The sequence below is a fragment of the Dermacentor albipictus genome, chromosome 2, assembly GCF_038994185.2.
Source record: "Dermacentor albipictus isolate Rhodes 1998 colony chromosome 2, USDA_Dalb.pri_finalv2, whole genome shotgun sequence".
NCBI classification, from domain to species: Eukaryota; Metazoa; Arthropoda; class Arachnida; order Ixodida; family Ixodidae; genus Dermacentor; species Dermacentor albipictus.
This window is the reverse complement of record NC_091822.1, coordinates 178,180,916-178,203,170: the sequence shown is the minus strand read 5'-3', so window position 1 is coordinate 178,203,170 and position 22,255 is coordinate 178,180,916. Positions and strand designations below refer to the sequence as shown.

Genomic DNA, 22,255 nt, shown 5'->3' with positions numbered 1-22,255 from the left:
CGTTCGTCGTCGAGCGACCGCATCATAGGTAATCGAGACGTATGTGCTAATTCGCGTGAGCTTTAAAGTGTGCGAAGCTGAAGATGCGGCGGTGCAGCACTCGCAAAGAAAACGTGCGGTCGCCCGCCCGTTCCCTGGCTGATTTAGTCGTCGTTCGTGCTTAGTTGTTCGCTCGTTCGTTCGCACGCTCGTTTAGTCGTTTGCTCGCTCGTTAGTTCGCGCGCTCATATAGTCGTTCGCTTGCTCGTCTATGCTACTATTAGTTTCTACAGTCACTATGCCTTATTGAGACGCGCTTGCTGTAGGACTCTTAGGCTGGTGCGTTTATTTATGCAATGAGACAATAAATGGTGCGCACGGACTTGTGACTGCAAAGGCAAATCTGTAATGCATCTATGTGAAAATAAACTGTTAACTTGCAACTCGAATGCCGTTTCATATCATTTTAACCTATGGATAAAACATCATTTCACTTGCCGCAATTTCGGCCGCGTCATGGCGGGGGGATTCTTTGCGCGATCATGACTTCACTAATAAAGTCATATCTCGCAAATGTTACTTCGAAGGGAGTTCAACCGTCCTCAATGCATGCACCTCAGTGCAACTCGGTTCGCGACAAGTACGTCACTTAGTAAACAGACGAACCAACGCACGATGAAGTGTTATTCGTGATAAGTCATTAACCTCAAAAAATTACTGAAGTCCACAGTAGTCTTGTTTGAGATTGGGTCAAGCATTGTTATCGCGCTCCCGCTTCGCGCACGAATGCTAAAAACTCATTTTATTTTCTTGTGTTCGCACAGTCCCGACTCGATGATCGGCCGCGGCATTTCTGTCGGCGTTGAGACACGAGAAACATAATAGCACCAGCGCCCACCTCTGAGGCTTTGCGCGCGCTTAGATTGGCAAGCACGCACGTGGGCGGCACTGTAGCTTGTAATACACTTTCGAGCCTCCAGAGCAGTGATCTCCGTCAGCCTTTGTACGTCATAGCTGATACGCGCCGCGAATTCACATGGTAAGGGCGGCGCGGATTCTTTAGGCTGAGGGCTTGCTGGAAGCCAAGAGGTTGTCATTCGATGGTAAACGTGTTATTTACAACCATTCGCAACAATATCTTGCGACACGCCCTTGACAAATGTTGCGTACCTAACTGTAGGGCACGCGATACATTCGCAGTCGTCAACGCACAGCGTTAACACTCCGTCAGATACTTTTTAAAGAAATAGTTATCAAAAATGAAACAAAAGCTGCCGTTACCGAATTTGTGTAAGCATCCGACTAAAGATTCTATGCTGTACACGAAGTTAAGCGGAGCTGGAAAGCCAACGTGAACGCCTAAAGAGCACTACCTTGCTATGCGTGCATTCACACTGCGAAAGGTCGTCTGCTGCGCTCGAGCAAGTAGGCGGTGCCATGGTCGAGGAGGGAGCGTGAAAGAGAGGAGAAACGAGGAGGAGTGAAGGCGGAGGAGGAGAGTGGCACTACTTTACGAAGTTTCAGGGGCTTTAGCGGGGGAAAGTTGGTCGCGCCATCTGTCGGCTGCCTCCAAAAGTAGAATGTTATGACAGGGCGCTGGGCGCGGGTGCTCTCTCACCTAAACTACTCTTACACCGTGGCTCCGAGTCAGGGGCGTCGGTGGGAGCGCGATTGTCATTCAGATTTCCCGGCACGGAGGCGGGAGTGGTGACAGCAGGAGCCGCGTCGTTGAGAGGAGGACGGCCCCGTGGGGAGGAGGCTGCCGTACGCGCAGAGAGTAGTGAGGAATGCGGAAGGGCGGTCGCTTCCGTGTTTACATACGGCGCGGCATTGTCCGTGGCAGACAAAACGGCGACGGGGCAAGGAGCAGGGGAGGCCGCCGCGCGCGGTCGTACTGAGTCACACGCATGCGCGGGGGCGCCGCTAGCAGACGACGCTGCTCCGATGTGTTTGCGGAAGAGTCGCTTGCTTCGTAATCCACAAGTGGTGAGATTCGATCGCAAGCTGAGCTGATGTACAGCACTTTTTCTTCAACTGCCATGCTTGTCGCGTTGCAGGAGGGCGAAGGTGCTTGTTCTTCGCGGCGTACATGCGTGCCGTCATGACGTTTCGCAGCGGGACTTGCTGCGGGATGGGTTGCGTTCTCGGCGCAAAGTTCAGCGGCCAGTGGGGAAGACGTGTTTTCACTGGCGAAGGTGGAAGTCGAACTTTCTTCACTGGTGATTGTGAGTTCACAACTGTCAGCAGAGGGTGATAGTTGTGCAATGTCGAATCCGTGAAGTGATGAAACCGGTCCCGCTCGCGGATGAGGCGGGACTTGACAGGCTACTTTCCCGGCTTTCTTCGCGTTTCTTGTCACTGTCGGAGGAGGCCGGAAGGACGTCCTCGGGAGTGAGAGGTGGGCGTGTGTCAGTGGTGGAAGGTTGCATCTCTGAAGCGCGGTGTTCCGCAGTGACGGGTGAGACAAAGTAGAAGCTCACTACTGGGGATGTCTCCTCCGCCTCAGGGACGCTGAGAGGTTCTCCGGTGGGGAAACTCTGAGGCGTCTGCATTTGCGCCGGCTCTTCAGCCACAGGGGACTGAGAATGGGCTGTGGGATTTCCTTGCGCTTCTGCAAGTGAAGTTGTAGCCAGGATCCTTCTGGGAGGTGCGCGTCCACGGCCGGAGCTTGTGACTCGAGGTTTTCGCGCTCGCTTGACCGTGGAGGCTGAGCAGGGTTGGCGGGATCGTAACATCCGGCCGGTTTCTTTGAGAAGTGCCTCGAAGTTTCGAGAACGGACAAGGTCACTTGCTCCGACGTTGACGGGTGAGGGGTCGTTGGCTTCCATGACGAAGAAGCTCGAAGTTGATGTGCCACATATCTAATGTAGCGGAAATGACAAAGCTGAAGCCCGCTCGGAGCCCTAAAAAGAGCTACGCTCGAGCGCGCTGTCGTGGGAGGCGGGCGGGCAGAGAGAACAAAGGGACGACAAGCTCCGATTAGAGCTAGAACCAATTCCCCAGGAGCTTCCCGCCCGTCCGCAAGCGTACGTGTGGTCTGGGCTTTAGACGACGCGCACCCTGCACGCCTTCCTTACGAAATGTCGCCGCCGCATCATGCCACCACCTTCCACGGCTCATCCTCGCAAGCTTTCGCTCCCAAGCCTGCAGCATAGGGTGAGCGGAACATCACGCCGACGGCGGTAGTGTCCTTATAATTGATATCGCAATACTAATGTCAAGCACGCATATATCGCGAAATACGCTCGATCTTAACGTATAAGTGCATGCCTCTCGCTTAGGGATTACGCGAGCAGACTTGGCTGAGAAGTACTTTTATTATGTGCATCTAATTCCATTACGGAAAAACGCGATTGAAAGCACGCACCGGTGAATTGTGGCTGTAATTTCATGGTGGGCGATCCTCAGTCGAGACAGTCGTATACATAATGGTGCTTCCGTCCTTGCTCACTGACTTTTGCTATTCTGATAGCTCTTGGATTTTCACTCGTCCGCGTGCCTCTCCGGGTTTTCTTTCCAAGACGGGTTCGTGAGAAACTAGACGCTGATCTCTCACCGTCTTGCCGTACGGTCATAGGAAGGTCGTTGTGGGGAACCCATTCGCTTAGCGTTAGTCTCGCCCTGGTTTATGACAAAATATTTTGTCCATGTTATCGACACTGCGCGCCTTGGTGGTGTCCACCAGGCGAGGTTGCTTTGCGTAGCGCCCGAGACATTCTACTCTTGCATGTTTCGATAGTCCTGTAATAGCTCGGTGCCGTACTGTTAGAGCTTATGAAGATACTTGTTTGGTGAAGACAGCTTACATGCACCCGTACTTCGCTCGTGGTGTTTGGACCGCTAAGCAGTCTGTATGCACGACGTCCGTGCAAGCGCCTCCGAAGCGTGCGCCTATCCGCGTGTTGATCTCCGAGTATACAGTTTACCCGCTTGCGTTATAGGTTGTTGAACCACATTTACATGGTACCTGTCTTGTTTAAGGGAATACCTATAGACTCTGGGCTTTCTAATTCTGCGCCACCTAGTTCGACGCGAACTTTTCCCCTTTCTTATGAGGAACCTTAGGAAAGAAATAATTTAGACCCCTGCGGTTTCCACAGCCAGAATACGTAGACAAAAGGACGTTATCAGCAAGAACGTTTTCAACAATATCGCTCATTGCATAAAATTAGCTAATTAATGAACCTAAAATTTTATTTGCAACAACGTCGCAGGAGACCAGGATAAAAGTTCTATTACCAGCTTGGGAGGACCAGGACACTCAGCATACACCGGCATAACGAATACAATTCGTACTACACAAGCACACATAGACACAGATACATGTATTTGGATATTATATAAGTTGTACCGTCATCTTTATGAAAGGGAACCCTCGATAGCTCGGGTAATGGCTTCGTCGGCTGCATATTACGAGGCGCCGCGGAGATGGGCGATACCAGATGAAATAAAAAAACGGCGGTTCCTTCTACGGCCTACATCCCTTCCACGTTTACTTCCCACTGTGCCAATACAGCTCACTAAACAGAGGTGATATATACTAACTACAGCTCAAGAGCGGAGAAGAACGAAAAAATTCGCCATGGCTATCGTGATACCACCCACTCATCGTTCACCCCTGTTGCTTCGGAAGCAAATGCAGCGTTTCCACATCAAGTTCGAATGAAAGCATTCTTGCTTCGTAAGCCTCCCATAAACATTTCACGGCGGTGCGATGATGATAAGTATTTCTTGTTGGTGCCTTTAATATGGCACGTACCCATGACGGGGGATTGGCCAAGGTTTGCAATGGAAACATCTGATCTTGTTTCCCGGTATATCGGTGGTCTATACTACCCATATTTAAATAATAATTATCATGAGTTCTAAGAAGTACTTGAAGTGATCATGCGAATTTTTTCCGCAACCGCATTTATAATAAAATGAGATCCAATTTATAGTATCAGCCTGTCTACGCCCACTGCAGCGCAAAGGCCTCTCCCATACTTCAACTACCCCGATCATGTGCGAATTGTGGCCATGTTGTCCCTGCAAACTTCTTAATTTCATCCACCGACCTAACTTTCTGCTACGCCCTGCTACGCTTCCCTTCCCTTGGAATCCAGTCCGTATAATCCCTAATGACCACCGGTTATAATCCCTCCTCATTACATGTCCTGCCCATGCTTACTTATTTTCCTTGATTTCAACTAAGATGTCATTAACTCGCGTTTGTTCTCTCACCAAATCTGCTCTCTTCTCATCCCTTAACGTTACACCCATAATTCTTTCTATAGCTCGTTGCCTCATCCTCAATTTAAGTAGAACCCTTTTCGTAAGCCTCCAGGTTTCTGCCCCGTACCTGAGTACTGGTAAGACACAGCTATTATACACTTTTCTCTTGAGGGATAATGGCAACCTGCTGTTCATGATCTAATAATGCCTGCCAAATGCACCCAACCCCATTCCTAGTCTTCACATTATTTCAGTCTCATGATCCGGATCCGCGGTCACTACCCGTCCTAAGTAGATGCATTCCCTTACCATTTCCAGTGCCTCGCTGCCTATCGTAAACTGCTGTTCTCTTCCGAGACTGTTAAACATTGCTTTAGTTATATGCGGATTAATTTTTAGACCCACCCTTCTGCTTTGCCTCTGCAGGTCAGTCAGCATGCATTGCAATTGGACACCTGAGTTACTAAGCAAGGCAATATCAGCGAATCGCAAGTTACTAAGGTATTCTCAATTAACTCCTCTCCCCAATTCTTCCCACTCCAGGTCTCTGAATACCTCCTGTACACACTCGGTGAATAGCATTGGAGTGATCGTACTTCCCTGCCTGACGCCTTTCTTTATTCGGATTTTGTTGCTTTCTTTAGCGAGGATTAGGGTGGCTGTGCAGCCGCTATTAGTCCCGAGAACGAACTACAGGGGAGCTGCGAGCGCCGCCCGCGTGACGTCAGGGCAAGGACTCGCCCCTGTCGTTTGCTACAGTTCGGGCGTTGTCCGGGCGCTTTCTGCAACGTTTTCGTTTGTTCGCTCTCGTTCTCTCTGCTTGTATAATTATGGTGGTCGTCTTAAATATATTTTTATGACATCTTCCTTTGCGAAGATCTATTTAAAGAGCTAATTTCTTAGACGACAATGCAGCTCTCAAAAGCAAAAGCAATTAACTCTTATCCCCAATTCTTCCCACTCCAGGTTTCTGAATACCTCATGTAAACACGCTGTGAATAGCATTGGAGAGATCGTATCTCCCTGCCTAAAGCCTTTCTTTTTTGGCATTTTGTTGCTTTCTTTATGGAGGACTACGGTGGCTGTGGAGCTGCTATATATATCTTTCAGTATTTTTACATACGGCTCGTCTACACCCCGATTCCGTAATGCCTCCATGACTGCTGAGGTTTCGACAGAATAAAACGCTTTCTCGTAATCAATGAAAGCTATATATACGGGTTGATTATATTCTGCACATTTCTCTATCGCTTGATTTATAGTGTGAATATGGTCTATTGTTGAGTAGCCTTTACGGAATCGTGCCTGGTCCTTTGGTTGACAGAAGTCTAAGATGTTCCTAATTATGTTGCAACTACCTTAGTAAATAGCTTGTCGGCAACTGACAGTAAGCTGATCGGTCTATAATTTTTCAAGTCTTTGGCGTCCCCTTTCTTATGGATTAGGATTATGTTAGCGTTCTTCCAAGATTGCGGTACGCTCGAGGTCATGAAGCATTGCGTATATAGGGTGGCCAGTTTTTCTAGAACAATCTGCGCACCATCCTTCAACAAATCTGTTACCTAATCCTCCCTAGCTGCCTTCCCCCTTTGCATAGCTCCCAAGGCTTTCTTTACTTCTTCCGGCGTTACTTGTGGGATGTCGGATTCCTCTAGACTATTCTCCCTTCCATTATCGTCGTGGGTGCCACTGGTACTGCATAAATCTCTATAGAACTCAGCCACATGAACTATCTCATCCATATTAGTAATGATATTGCCGGCTTTGTGTCTTGACGCATAAGTCTGATTTTTGCCTATTCATAGTTTGTAAGAGTCGTATAGGCGACCCTAATCTGAGACATGGGTGTTGATGATGATGTTTGGTGATGATGTTGTGATGATGATGTTGGCCTGATTTAGGCTTCTGAGTGACTTATACGGTGACTTATCCCAACTAGCATGCATCAAGACTTAAAGAAAAGAGCAATCGTGTTACTCGATGAAAATTTAGTGCATATGGTTTCCAGAACAGTGGAGTAGCCGCCAGTAAGTTTTTCGTTACCGAGATTTAAATATGCAATCATAATGATATAAATCGAGAAGTACTGTCTCAATTATTGAAGTGACACTGCAGCATTTGTAGGAACTCCCGAATGACACCTGACTGCAGTATTTTCAGCGACGTACTAATTGCATACAATATTTTTTTCCGACAGGCAAGGAAACAACGAAATATGAAAACGTACCACGTGACTGCGCTCCCACCCGCATCATAAGGCGCCGGCCTCATAAGCTGATTGAAAGGAACTGCTTTGCCTGTCGAAAACCCCGAACAGACAGCGCATCACTTTGGTAATCGTACGGAAGTAACACTAACAGCACGTTTCGCGGCTTCGCAGCTATTCCTTGCTCTCATTTCTACGTCACACTTATTACACGTCTCCCAAGGCCGAACGATCACACAGATAACAAGAGCCCCTTGATATATCGCGGCCGAAAGCACGAAACGGGAAAAGCAATGGAATACTCATAGAATGTTTCGAAATCCCGGCTCTGCTCGTACCGCATGGAAAGAGTGCGCGCGCAGCAATATTTCGCGCCAGAAACGAGCTTTGGACCAAAGCAAAAATTAAAGTGACGGTCCTATCCTTCATTAAACTGTATGTAAAACGCGCTGAAAAAAGACGCTCGGGGCAAAACAAACAGACCGGGAAGCAACTCACGTGCGCACTGCGATGCGTTCAGGAGCGTAAATGCACCCTGGGCCAGAAAATACTGCGGGGCGCGCGACCGCGTGGCGAAACGTCCCTCCTCCTCCCCAACTATCGGCGCACCCCTCTTGCGAGAACGACGCATGCGCGCCCCTCCGGGACTGCAAGCGGGCATGATCCGGCGCTGTGTGCTTGCGTGCCGGCGACAACCGAGCGCAGCCGCGAGGTGACTCGCGTGCGATGTGGCGGCTGCGACAGGCAAAACTTCGTTTGCACAACGGAAGAGTTCATTTTCATCTTGCCTGTCTCCGCCTATAGAGCTCCTTTTCTGCTGCCACGCTATTCTGCGAGAGAACGCCGCGTCTGTAAAACGAAACAACGAAAATTGTCCGCGAGAACGTTCAGCGCAGAGAAAAAAAACGACTTGTTACGTTCGCCACCGTATGCGTCCGCGCTCGTGACTCGACCGAGAGTTTCACATAGTTTCGGATGGTTTTGCTCGCCGGAGCCGCCAAAGCCCACAGCGCCAATAGCAAGAGGGGCACCTCGCGGCTGCATTCACGCGGCGCTGAATTTCTCAGCGAAGTGCTGCTGTCACATCTTTCATTTCTATGCTATCAGCAAGATGGGGCGCCTGCACACAGCAGCAGCCGAGCACGAAACTAGCTGGATGCGACTTTTCGTGCACATTAGATTGGAAAGCACGGGCCTGTAAATTGGCCGGCTAGGTCACCTGACCTTTCTTCACTCGACTTCTTTCTTTGGTGTTATGTGAAAGAACCTGTTTACATGGTCGAGACGGACGTCAGATGAGCTCAACAGCAAGGGTAACGGATTAACGGATGTCTTCCGCAGAATTCCGGCGTCGGTCATCAAGAAAGACAGTCAAGTCATATGCCCTCATTGTCGTGAATTTCAGAGTAGTCGATGCCCTTCGAAGTGCAGCAGACGCTGCGAATACGTATAATCACTACTAATTGTAATAATTCAGCCTGTCGAAGTGGCTAAATCGAAACGCGCCCAGAGTCTCAAGGCCCTGGCCTGACCGTGATAAATTCATAAGGGCGTCATATGTCACTTGTCGGTGCATGCGCCGTAGCGTGATGGTTCCAATATCGGGCTTCTGTGCCAGAGGTCCTCTGCTCGAATCCTGCCTTCGGACAACTTTAATAGTGTTTATGTAATTATTTGTTACGTAGCACTTTGTTGAAAATGACAAGTTTACGAAGTCGCTTAAGGCCAAGGTATGGTGGCTAGATGTAGCAAGAAGTACGAAGCTTAGGCAAATCCATGTACTTCCCGTAACTCCCATGCTCGCTGAACCACCCCCACTGCAGCTCCCGTAGAGCGTCAGAGCTCCCTCTAGTAATTATTGTAAGAAACCCTACGGAAATCGACCGCCAAATTATATGGCGGTCGTCGCGGCGAGTGATTCGGCATATTTTAATACCTTCGTTAGAGTTCGCTGGAACACTAATAGCGACGCAACCAAGCGACCTCATGACCTCTACGCTCGTTAGCAACCCTTGATTTCTGTGTGAAGATGGTGGGTAATGTGGTCACCGTCAATAGCGAAATTCTGGGTGAGGTTCCGGCGACACGCTTCCCAGAATTGAATGCGTCCTTCTCACTTTTAGGAATTGGATCCTGCTGTGGCCAGATGCAGGCGCTCATCGTCGCCAGGACCAGACGACATCGCCTACGCTGCTTTATGCCAGCGAGGTGAATATGGCCGAGGTCGACTTCTGGAATGTTACAACCAGCCATGGAATGATGGCGTCGTTCGTGAGCGGTGAAAGTCCAGCCGCTTGCTACCATTCCTGATGCCGGGCAAGCCACCACTTGACCTAGGCTCCTAATGACCAATTGCTCTGTCTAGCTGTGTTGGGAAGGTCATGGAAAGAATGGTACTCACACGCCTAGAGTTGCATTTTGAGCGCCACAACGTATACCCAGAGGCCATGGCTGGGCTTAGAAGAGTTCGCTCCTCTGTCGACGAGGTGATCGACCTCGTGACGTCTGTGCAACAAGAAAAACACCTCAAACGTATATCGGCTGCTCTTTTATTCGATATGAAAGGCGCCTATGATAACGTAACGCATGAAGCCATCCTTGATGCCCTAGAAAATAATGGAATTGGCGGACGAATGTTTCTGCGAATTCGGAGCTATCTATACAGAAGATTCTTCTTTGTAAAAAGTGCGGATGGCCGAACCGATGACCATTACACTTGCCGTGGCGTCCCGCAGGGTGGGGTTCTTAGCCCCACTTTGTTCATCCTTGGACTTGCCGACGCTCTACCACACAAAGTCAACCTTCCCGTATATGTTGACGACATATGTATATGGGCCTCGGCAGTTACACGTCCCCAGGTGCGTGCACAGCTCCAAAACGCAGAGACCCTAACATCGTCGTACCTGCGTGTTCAAGGCCTCAGCATTTCGACCGAGAGGTGCGCCTCAGTCGCCTTTACCCACAAGCCGTTTTTTTCGCCATTTCTACTGGCCACCAAACAATTTCATACGCGAAATCTCACCAATTCCTAGGCGGTATTATCGACAAAGACCTTTCATGGAACCCCCACATCTCACAACTTGAATGTACTTATCTTTATCGCCCATACACTAAGGTTTCTTGCCGGTAAAACGTGGAGCACATCTGTGACATCTATGCTCCAACTATACAGGATGCTTTTCCTAGTATACTTGCGATATAGCCCATCAGTGCTGTGCAATGCTTACAAAACTAGCACCGATAACTTACAAAGCATTCAAGTCACCCCGACCAGTGATTCAGGCCGGTCACCCCGACCCTATTCGCAAGACCACCGTGATTGGAACTTCACGGCAGCGTACACCGCACAGCTGCACCTGATTTTATATTCTCGCGCATGTGTCAGTGTTGTCGCTGCTGTCTTTAGCGGCACCCCCGCGTGCATTTATTGTTCAAGCCTTGTTGAAGGGTTTGAAGAAATAAAGGCAGTAAGGTGCCGCTAATTTCTCCTTTTAGCATCCTACTGCTTGCGGAGCATAGTAGCCCCGGCAGCTCAGTTCTACTTCTTAACGCGACGGCGGACAACGATTGCAAAACCTTGCTTCTACCTGCGGCAGCAAGCATTGGAACAGTTCGAGATAACACAAAGCCGCAGAAGGCCACTTTGTGGGAGTCATCCAAAGGCGTCAGAGAAGGCAGTGCGGCGTGCGATAATTCCCCCAAACAAAGAAATGAAAGCGAAGCGTGGCGGACGCGCGTGCCAGCGCAGCCGCAGCCGCTGCGTAAAACAATGGCCCAGATGCGACGGAGCAGCGAAAACGACGCCCAGTGGACGTTTAGTCTACGAGCACCACAGCGGCGGCAGGCAAAGCTACATGTCAAGCCAGCAGATATGATGGGGCGCGCGTGCGCACCGCTGCTCTAGCGGCCCTCTCGGCAGCAGGCGCCGCGTCGGCAGACGGCGCGTCGATGCAGTTTGGCACGCGCTCCCGTGGTCCGTATACTTATGCTCACGGGTGTACAAGCTCGCACTGGGGCTTCCACCGACGACGTCGACGGGGAAGCTACTCAGCCTGCGCATCGACAATACTTGGGAGGAACTAGGAGAGGCCCACAAGACGAGTCAGATAGAGCGACTCAAGCTCACCAGCATGGGTAGGGACGCGCTAATAAAACTGGGCTACCCAGTCGAGTAGGAGTCCACAGAACAGCGGGTTGCTCTATCCCTGAGGGAGAAGATCACCGTGGCCAGCATCCGGATAAACGTGCACCCTGAATAGCACAGAGAAAGGAGGCGAGTGAGAGTGAGAGCTCTACGTAAGGCCTACGAAGGACCAAAACAAGGAGAAGTCCGATAAACCGACGCGGAAAAGTGCATGAACAGAGCGGCCCACGCTATCAGCGTGATCAACGGCCAAGGACAAGAGGTAGTAGCGGCTTTGGTAAGCACTCCAGACATCGACTGCGCGGAAGAAACGGCGATAGCCCTGGCGGCCACTACGGGCCAGCGAGAAGAAGATCAAATCACAATCATCACCGACTCACAAACAGCGCGTATAAATTACCAAAAGGGCCGTATTTCCAAACAAGCCCTGAGCATCCTCGAAAAATAAGACAATTTTCCAGAACTGTACATTGTCTGTGCCCCGGGACACGATTCCCTGTGGGGTAATGTAGCCGCTAATGCCGCTGCCCGAGATCGCATTCTCCGGGGTTTCCCACCAGGTTCACGAGCACCGGTAGACCAACATGATAGCGTCCCGAAAAGATACGCCGATATCCTGAGCCACTAAAGTCTGGGTAGGAGGATCTATCCTCCCCCGCATCCCAAGCTGACAAGAGAAGAGGCGGTGATCTTCCGAAGACTACAGATCGACACATCCCCGCACGGCACCCTGCTACACGCCATGTATCCTACGAGCTATACTCACAAATGCGCCTTCTGCTATGCGCCCAATACCCTCTACCGCATGGTATGGGGATGTCAACAAAACGCATCGACACCGCCCATCACCGGACCAACCGTCGAGCAGTGGGAGGCCCAGCTGACAAGCTCGAACCCTGAAGACCAGCATCGCCTGGTGAGCAGGGCCAAGCTATCGGCTCAGGCACATGGCAACCTCGACAGGGGACGCCGCCCACCTCGGACGATTTTACCGTCGGCTCATTTCTACTAATAAAGTTTATCCCTCCTCCTTCTCCCTGTGTTGTATTACACGCAAAATTCACAGAACTGGACTAACGCTATTACGACCTTCATTACTATAATTTGCTTCTGCTGCCACCATAACCAACACCGCTGCACTTGCATTACAAATATGACTAGACAACAGCTAATCATCTGATGACATGCGCAAATATTCGCACGAACTTCCAGACTATTCGAAACTCCGCAGCATTACCACGCACATATGACTGCTGCTCGAGGCTTCTCGTCAAAAGCCCCGAATGATCTTCGGTAACCGCAATAAATGTAACTAAATGCCGTTATGACATATTCCGCGCCAATGCTTGCGTAGCTTTTCTACCCAAGTTTTCCCCTTGTTTGCGCGGCACGGACAGCACTTTGCAGAAGAGCTGTGCGCTTACCTTGAGGCGTGAAATTAGTCTGCCCGCGAAGAAACTGGCTGGAGCAGCGGAATCAGGAGCGCGTAACAGCCAACGTTCCAATCGAGCCAGACGGTCCTGTCAGTACTGAATTCGACGTTGTCGACGCCACAGCAGCTAGGGGCCACAAACGTGCGCAGAGGAATTGTGCGCAGCGCAAATTTCCCGCAGCCTTTGGCTGCCTCATTCTGGATTGCATTGAGACGCGACGGGCCCGCGATTGCTGACTAGCTGCGTCATCATGCAATCGGCAATGCGTGCCGCGTCTCTAGAGCCGTAATCTTGGACGATCACCTTCGGAGGCATATACCACGAAATATCTCGCTCATGACATGGCATGGCTGGAACCGGACGCGTCGGCGTCTACGCGGTCTACGTATTTCTACGGACGACGGCATTCAATTGTCACGTTGCCAAAAACGTTCTCGCCGGCCCACGTGGTCGGCAATTACGCAGGAAGTTAGACACACGGATAGCGTCTTCTCACACTTGAATTATTGGTGCCGACAACTATTAAAATCTGCGCGTACCTCGCAGCAAGTTATGGCGCAAAACTGGTTGATCATTCATAACGCTAACTTCACAGCGCGCGGAACCCAAACAATACGAAATACCATGCAGGCGCGACGCCTGTGGTCTGCCCTGGTAGTCACGGAAGGGCTGTGGGGTGCTCGGTTAGATGTTGGGTTGTTTGAGCATAGAGAAAGAAATTCAACAAGAGGTGACACTCGGTGAGAAGTGGAACAGGAAACACGTCACGCCTAGTGTCTTCCGAAAATATTGCGACACACTTGTCGAGCAAACCCATAATAAGCAGCCATCCCCCCCCCCTCTTTTTTTCTGCGGCGAAGCTGTTAAGCGCACTTTCCCCTGGATAGTGTCCGTGTGTTAACACAAAACTCCCCATACGTGGGCCTATCCCGCAGGTAGTGCAATACCGGGCCGACCCGCGGCGGAAATGCAGTTCGCCATTATGGGGGCTCACATACACGGCTTTGCTGGTCGTCCTTCACGGAGTGTAGAGGCACTGGGTTTGACAGTGGAGACTGTTAGAACCTCGCTGCGATTCTCTTGACGATCGCAGCTTCTCCGACTGGGTGAGAGAGAGGCGAGAGTGACAGCGGAGTATAAAAATATGAGCGCGCAGCATAGCGACGCGGCGAAGGTGGGTGGAGCCTAGCGAGGCAGAAGGAGCGGTCCGACGGAGACACATCTGGTGTGACGTCATTCCTCTCTCATAAAAACCGGCGCGCTCACTTCAGCGGATCTCAAGAAGCCACCAGGTACACTGCGTCAGTGCTAGCATGCATCAGAGCTAATGCCCCAACCACTGGCAAGCGTCGGCAAGCTTCGGCCATAGAGAAAGAAATTCAACAAGGGGGGACACTCTTCAAAAACTGGCAACAGAAAACACGTCACGCCTAGTTTCAACACCATCCGTTAGTTGACGCGAGCATCAGAAAAAAAGAGTGAAATAAACTTCCAGACAACGTTTGATTTTTTTTTATCCTTCCCACAAAAAGTTAAAAAGTTTTGCGGGTGAATGAACTCATACTTTGCAACTTTTTGTTTCGTTGCCTAGCAACAAGCTAGCGGCACGCCAGACGTGCGTGCATACGTCATGCGCCAGGCAAGCCGCAGGAGTGAGCGAGGCCGGCTGCGCATGTGAAGCTCGTGCACTCGGCGACCCGTCACCCGCCGTGGTTGCTCAGTGGCTATGGTGTTGGGCTGCTGAGCACGAGGTCGCGGGATCGAATCCCGGCCACGGCGGCCGCATTTCGATGGGGGCGAAATGCGAAAACACCCGTGTGCTTAGATTTAGGTGCACGTTAAAGAACCCCCGGTGGTCAAAATTTCCGGAGTCCTCCACTGCGGCGTGCCTCATAATCAGAAAGTGGTTTTGGCACGTAAAACCCCAAATATTATATTATCGGCGACCCGTCTCTTTTGGGTGTAGCCCGTGTTTTGCGCTCCCGGCGTTCTATTGTGTGCCGTCTGCATTGCGACACGGCACCGCTGCACGACTGGACTACAGCAAGATGAGGAATTTTGTTTGACCGTCTGCGGCGCACTTCAAGCACATTTAGGCTTACTGCACAAAACTGAACCTATATAGTGACGCAGTTATCGAAAAACAGCTCCGCAGTCCAAGCCTAGTTAATATGAGTTGATTACTCGTACTGGGAGATGTTTGCGACGCTTTCTATGAGTCCAAACATAACTATAACCTATTTCGGTAGTTTTTGGGCACGCTCGCCACACCTGCAGGCTTTCTGACGAAAAGCACCTTGGCCGTGTGACGCAGTTTCGCGTGTACTGAATCTTACCGGGACAAGTTTTAGCGCTTTCTCTGAGCCAAGACATTATTGTAACTAATTTCACTACTTTTTGGGGTACTTTTCAAGCACAGTGGCCGCGCTCGGCGTAGTGGCGCAGTTAATTTCGCGTGTACTGAATCTTACTGGTAGAAGTTCGTGACTCATTCTCTGACTGGAAAAAGTATTGTAATTTATTTGGTAACATTTTGGGGTATCTTGAGGCTTGCTTGCCGCGCCTGGGGTTGTGAAGCTGTTAGCAAAGCAGCAAGCCAGCCATAGTGAGTTAGTTTTGCGTGTACTGAATTTTAGTGGGACAAGTTTGTGACGCATTTGATAGCCCTGCAACAACATATACCTTATTTCGGCACTCACGGTTCTCGAAAACGCGACGAGCGATTGCCTAGAGTGATAACACGGGCGTGTTGCATGCGCCGGCAGGATGAGTAAAAGATAACGCGGAGGAGCTCAAGAACATGCCTTTTATGTATTCTGAGCGACTGAAAACAGGCTTTGCACCCACGAGTCTGACTTGAGTACGATTAGAAGGCATTCTGCGAGCGTGTAACATGGTCTGGCTGAGCCTGTGCTGTAGCCACCTTTGTGCACTTGACGTACCATCGCGTCGACTGAGGCCAAGTTGTTTTGGAAACGTGCAGTCACCCGTGCATTTGTGCACTTATGCTATCTTCGGCTGGTCGTTTCTGAGCACTCTGGAGCGCTCTGCACTCTGCGTTCGGCTGGTTCTTCTCGATTGCTCTCCCCTATCTTGAAGCGCTCTGGGGCCCTCCGAGACCTGTCGTCGGAGCAGTCGTCGAGATTGAAACGTCATCGCAGCGCCGCGTCGCTGCTGTTGGCGACGGCCCACCGTAACCTCGGCAACCTAGGCCACTGCATGCTGGCGTCTCGACGAACGTTCGTCCCGCCAGCACGTCCGCCGGTTTTTCCGGCAGCGCTGGGAGCTTTGGATAGGCGAAACATCGGACGTTGGCAGTAGATTAGATTATGGGGTTTTACGTGCCAAAACCACTTTCTGATTATGAGGCACGCTGTAGTGGAGGACTCCGGAAATTTCGACCACCTGGGGCTCTTTAACGTGCACCTAAATCTAAGTACACGGGTGTTTTCGCAATTCGCCCCCATCGAAATGCGGCCGCCGTGGCCGGGATTCGATCCCGCGACCTCGTGCTCAGCAGCCTAACACCATAGCCACTGAGCAACCGCGGCGGGTCAGACGTTGGCCGTAGTCACGTGGCTTCGCATCAGCAATTTCCTCCTCCGAGATCGTGTCGCACGTTGTAGGGGTTGGAGGACGGACGTCGCGATGAAAACCCCTAACTTGGGAGGGATTTATTCTACATTATTTACAAGGAGGTGAGCGTCAAGTAACATTCGTACAGTCATTACGGGCCGGCAGCAACTCGGACGCTGCGGCCCGCGGCAAGAAGTTCGAGAGAGGTGAATCAGGGAATCAGGGCATGTCCCAGAATCCTCAGGTCTCTCTGGAAGGCTTCTTATAAACCCTTCGAGCACTGTAAGTCACGTCATGTTTGACCAATGGGAGAGTCCGCTCCGATGACGCCACTTTCAGCCAATGGTAGGCGCCCGTGTCGCGGTGTCACACCTGGCGGCTCTCTGCGGTCTTGCCTCGCAGACTGGCAATGCACTTCTAACGAGGAGAAGGGGAGGGCTGCTCATGCTCCATTGTCGGAGGCCCACCTGCTAATCCCGGCGGCGCACGAACTTGTTGGCACGTGAACTTGTTGCCTTAAACTTGTTTGCTCGGCCGCTCCTCTGGAATGTGCTTTCCTGCTTCGGCATTCCTCAATTAGCTGTGCTGCGATTCGAAGTGGTTTGGGGAACTCGAAGTAATCGCAGGAAACAGCTCCATATCTAACAGCTCGTCCTCGCCCCGGTTGTTCTGAATGGCCGGTGAACTCAATTCGCTGGCCATGAGGAACGCTGAAAGAAGCTGCAGGGTACTGGGGTCGAGCCTCGTTTGACAACCCTCGGGATCCTGGGCCCTGGAGAACATACGTCAAACAAACCAAACAACACAGCGCTGCACCACGCGTAAGCGCAGGCTCTTCACCCCTGACTCGCCAGGCTATTACTGAGTCAAAATCAACCCTGATCTTTTAGTTCCCCAATTTTGACAAAACAGTTGTAACCACCCCTCCAAACAGCCATCCATTTCTCCTCGAATGCCGACAAGACCAGAGTACTATTGTTGTTGCAAAACAAAAGGGTCGTTGACGATGCAAACAACAAATGAAAACAGCCGAACATAACTTAAGTGGCCTAACTACACGAACAGCATGTTTCCAATCTATCGCAGTGGCGTACTTATCGCACGTAATGGTGCCACTGAACAATCTGGTCAACCTCACAAGTACGTAATCACAAGCGCACTAGCCTTGTGGTCGCTAAACAGAACGCGTACTTGCGTTGTAGGCAAACTCTTCATTACGCTTACTCACGTTTCTTCTTTTAGTCCCTCTAGGACACGGGACTTAAACGAACAATTAAACTGGCGGGACTTACACACTCCGCAGAACCCTTAAACTAATGCGTCTTTTAATAACTCGTTCCACGCGTACTTATCAAAGAAGTCAGAATACGGCTGCCCTCAACACACACTAGCAACCCAGTCATAAATCTGCTTCCTTCCGTCCACACAGGACACGCGCTAATGGAACTAAGAACGCTTCTCCGTGCAAATCATGCACTCACTGAAAATCTACGCGCTTAACCTTAGAAAATTCAACACTTAAAAGGAAAGAAGGTTAAATAACTCACACGCGCGTTACGATAGGCCTCTCAACGATAACCTTGACCCTCAGGTTACTCACACACACACACAAAAAAGCCTATCTACTTATTAATGAGCATTTCGCGAGACTACAGGTTTACTTAAAACACACCTTTCAAATCTCGAGCTTCTCGAACGAAAACATAAACAAAGCTCAAACCTTACACATTGAAAGAAATCCTAGTCTCAAATCGCGAAAAGTTTCCGATGCTCAAAAATAAAAAACGAGACACTCCATTTCTACGGAAGGGCTCTTCGCCTCCCTTTCCAAACGCTTATGTCTGACTCATACTCTGAGCCGTCCTCGCGGTGGTCGCGGCTTGAAAACTACTCTGGCTGCCGAGAGACAACAAAAGGGCTGACTAACTATCAGCTCCCCCAAGACGTTACGGTCTCCTGCCAATTTGCGTCCTCGCGCCCCGCTTTCAACACAAACTCGATTGACCGCGTCGCTGCTCCCCACCTGGTCTCGTCCTGCCACCTTGCGTTTCTTCGAACTGCACGCTGAGCTGTGAAAAGAACTACGGAACGACGAGGAGCTTAACTGCCTCGTGCCCTTTGTCCGCGTCCGTGCAGAACATTCTTCGCGGTCCCATTTTGACCTGTGGCTCGAACGTTTTCGATGCGTCAACATCGTCCGAGACGACCGCATCTTTTTCCTCGCGCCCTGCCCATTTGGGTTTCTCGCCATCTTTGGCGGCGTTACATTAGTTACCGACTTTCGGTCTTTACCGCGCTTCTTTTTACGGCGCTTTCTCTTTGCACTCGCCTTCATGTCGCCTTCTCGTGCCTCGTGCTGGCCGGTACACATTTCGTCGGCCCGGATCGGTCTCTTACCCGCACAGTCTGAGTGATTCTCACTTAAATCAACACTCGCTCTGCCTCGACTGGCGGACAGCTCAACCGACTCTGCCACAATGCAGCAGGCTTTACTCGAGTAAGACAACTCGCACTCTTGCGAACTGCCCTCTACTACATTGCCCAGCTCACGCTGTGCATCGGCACACAGCCCGTCGGTATCGATCGCTGTCTCACGCGCACAGTCCGAATGATTATTAACTGAACCATCCCTCTCTAGGCTATCTAGACTGGCGGAGAGCCGCACCGATCCCTGAACAATGCAGTTGTTCTCTCGTGAGCTACGGAGCTCGCCACCCCGAGAACTATTCTCAACTGCATCGTCCAGCTCGCACTTCATTTCTGCACGCAGATCTGGCTCTACATGGGTGCTCGCGTCTGTCGCGTCAACAGTACCCTTTTCCTCGGTAGCAACCTCGCTAACCATACCAGCGACGCACACACGCGGTAACTGTGCCAATTTGTTCGCAGCTGGCCTAGCTGTCTCTACAGTCATCTGTTGGCACAGCACCTCGTCGCTCTCCTTGCGGCCTTTAACGGCCTCTGTTGCCACTAAGGCATCGTTAGCAGCTAGCCTTTTCCCTTCACTTATGAATCTGCAGCTAATCTCACAGGCACTACTCTTTTCGTCGGCTTCTGGCGAAAATCTGCTAGATGCTTCCTCATTCTTTCGCTCTGTACTACTTACAGAATTCTCAGACAGCCGTTGTCTCTGTGCCAATAACTGATCACAGTGCTGTATCTCTTTGATCAGTGCTGCCTTCTCTCTCTCATACTTTTCCTCACGCTCAAGTTCGCGTTCATTCTCACGTCCGTGACGCTCACACCTAAGAGTAAGTTCTTGAAGCTCATGCTTCCGTTCATTCTCGCGTTCTTCACGCTGACGCTTACTCCTAAGTTCACGACGCTCTCGCAAACGTACACGACGCTCACGCTGCCGAGGCTCCTGTATCACCTCCCAAGCAAGCTTAATGCTTTCATCATCATTGCCACTATCGTTAATCGCCTTTATGATAGCTGGCGTTTTCATCCGTTCGTCCGCCTCAACTCCCAAATCGTCGCACACCAACAACAAGTCTAACCTCGTCAACCTTCTAAGATCCATGGCAGCTGCCCCGACAGGTGGTTAAAACTGTTTTCCTTAATTAATTTGTGCAAACACACAATGCAACAAACTCCCGATTCCCAGAACTATCAAAATTGAACACACAACCTTTGAGTCTGGCGAATCATAAGGAAAAAAACCACGCGCTCACTTACGGTTGCAGCACCCTGCCATCCGGTTCATTCGTCCGCTGTTCCCGGTTCCTCAGGACTCCCTGGGTCGAAGGCTCGCTCCTTCTTCGCTACTCCCAGTTTCTTCGGACCTCTTTCGACGAAGGCTCTGTCTTCTTCGCTCTTCCCGGTTCCTTAGGATCTTTCTCGACGAAGGTTTATCCGTAGCGCTGCCACCAGCTGATGCATTCGGAGGCGATCCTACCGCTGCCAACCAGATGTAGGGGTTGGAGGACGGACGTCGCGATGAAAACCCCTAACTTGGGAGGGATTTATTCTACATTATTTACAAGGAGGTGACCGTCAAGTAACATTCGTACAGTCATTACGGGCCGGCAGCAACTCGGACGCTGCGGCCCGCGGCAAGATGTTCGAGAGAGGTGAATCAGGGAATCAGGGCGTGTCCCAGAATCCTCAGGTCTCTCTGGAAGGCTTCTTATAAACCCTTCGAGCACTGTAAGTCACGTCATGTTTGACCAATGGGAGAGTCCGCTCCGATGACGCCACTTTCAGCCAATGGTAGGCGCCCGTGTCGCGGTGTCACACCTGGCGGCTCCCTGTGGTATTGCCTCGCAGACTGGCAATGCACTTCTAACGAGGAGAAGGGGAGTTGCTCATGCTCCATTGTCGGAGGCCCACCTGCTAATCCCGGCGGCGCACGAACTTGTTGGCACGTGAACTTGTTGCCTTAAACTTGTTTGCTCGGCCGCTCCTCTGGAATGTGCTTTCCTGCTTCGGCATTCCTCAATTAGCTGTGCTGCGATTCGAAGTGGTTTGGGGAACTCGAAGTAATCGCAGGAAACAGCTCCATATCTAACAACGTTCGGCTTGCGCGCTTGTCCTCTACCTCTGAGCTCGGCAAACGACCGATGTACCCGACTCTGCTTCGGGGATACAGGTGACCAGTCGAAGATACCATTAAAGTACAGGAAATAATGCCCGGGAAAGGAGGGGTGCTTGAAAATCGGATGTTCAGATTTTATGGCATTGTTTGGGAGGAGCCTTTGCTACGAAATGTACGTAAAAGTGAATTTATCTGTAATGCCGCTCATCCACCACTTTCGCACGTTTCGCCTCTACACACAATACTCCTGTTAGGTCACTATACCGAAATGATACATGCTTGTAATTTACTTACTTTCAGCTCTTGGCATCCGGTGAAGCATCGTACGGCAACGACTGCTGCTTACCTGGTGCGACAACTCTGGATGATGCAGAAGAAGCCCGGAACGAGCATTTATATAGAGCAAAATAAACATTTCATCATTTCAGAAGACGTCTATCGTTTGCTCTATGAAATTGCACCTGACAGATTCGGCGCAGTCTTGTAAAGGCCAATCGCAATCATTTCTACTTAATAATGAAACGATTCCACCCCAAGGCCACGCGAGGTTGAGCAGAAGCGAAAAAAAAAAAAAACATGAATGCCGCGCCGAGCAGCGGAGCCGGCGCGGCGTGTACCAACTGGTGTTCTAAACGCGCGCGCCCTAAACCAAAACCGGAAGGCGTCAATAACATCCGCTTGGTGTGCTACAGTCAATTCGGCCGCTGGGCTCTATGGGAGTGTCCGCTCTTGTAATTTCTTTCTCTATGCTTCGGCGCGCGCCGACAAGCGAACGCTTCGCGTTAGTCGGAGGAAGAGGGCACGAAACCACTGGAGCGAAGCTCCGACGCCCGCCGAAGCTCGCTCCTCGGCTGTGGCGCACTGTTGCTGGACTATTTGATCTTCATCCGTCAAAGCCCGGCCTAAAACAGCCTGCTGTAAACTAAGCTTGATACAATAAGTTAGTGATCTTTATGCGCTTTTAGATATAAAAAGCACGTTTGAATAATGAATATACGCCTGCCGTAACAGTTTGTTTTTATTTTTGAAGTAAAAATAGTGCACAAAATATCGACATCAGCGCTCGCGCGTCGTCTGCCTGCAAGATTGCTTTGCGAACACCTGCACGACGATGCCATATCATATCAAAAACTGTTGTACCATTTCATTTTTTGGTAGCTCATTGC

The 22,255-nt window shown here is 50.7% G+C and overlaps 1 protein-coding gene across 1 annotated transcript in view; it reads right to left on the bottom strand.

The window, feature by feature from the left end:
- LOC139055817 (uncharacterized) overlaps window positions 1-13,325 on the bottom strand; it is a 122,693-nt gene extending 109,368 nt beyond the window's left edge. The window contains exon 1 of the mRNA XM_070533362.1: window positions 12,968-13,325. The gene's annotated coding sequence lies outside the window, so the exon portion shown is untranslated. The remainder of the gene's footprint in view (window positions 1-12,967) is intronic.
- Window positions 13,326-22,255: the final 8,930 nt, after the last annotated feature.